This window comes from Etheostoma spectabile, chromosome 18 (assembly GCF_008692095.1).
Source record: "Etheostoma spectabile isolate EspeVRDwgs_2016 chromosome 18, UIUC_Espe_1.0, whole genome shotgun sequence".
NCBI lineage: Eukaryota > Metazoa > Chordata > Actinopteri > Perciformes > Percidae > Etheostoma > Etheostoma spectabile.
The window spans coordinates 26,394,493-26,394,814 of NC_045750.1; the positions used below are offsets into that span (position 1 = coordinate 26,394,493).

The following is a 322-nucleotide window of genomic DNA, read 5'->3' on the forward strand; positions in this document are numbered from 1 at the left end:
AAGGAGAGACAGAGTAGGGACCCCCATATATTGTAAACAATGAGTTGTATATTAAACTGAGCTGAATGGATGAATAAAACTTGATACTATGTATACATCATGTTGTAATGTTAAACATACATGTGGAAGGTGCCTCTTTAAGCTTCATTGTATAGCTACCATAGTGGCTACCTTACCTATAGTAAGTTTATCTTCAATGTGTTATTTTTGTTATTATGTAATATGTTAGATTCACATCAATGTATATTTTCAGACATTTTTCATTTTTGAAAAAAGAAAGAAATAGTTGTTTAAGAATTTGGCGGCCCCCTGCAGTGAGTCT

General features: G+C 32.3%; 1 protein-coding gene across 2 annotated transcripts in view; it reads right to left on the reverse strand.

The window, feature by feature from the left end:
* The window catches only part of brox (BRO1 domain and CAAX motif containing), a gene marked incomplete at its 3' end in the record, with an annotated part of 14,465 nt that overhangs the window by 13,212 nt on the left and 931 nt on the right, over window positions 1-322 (reverse strand).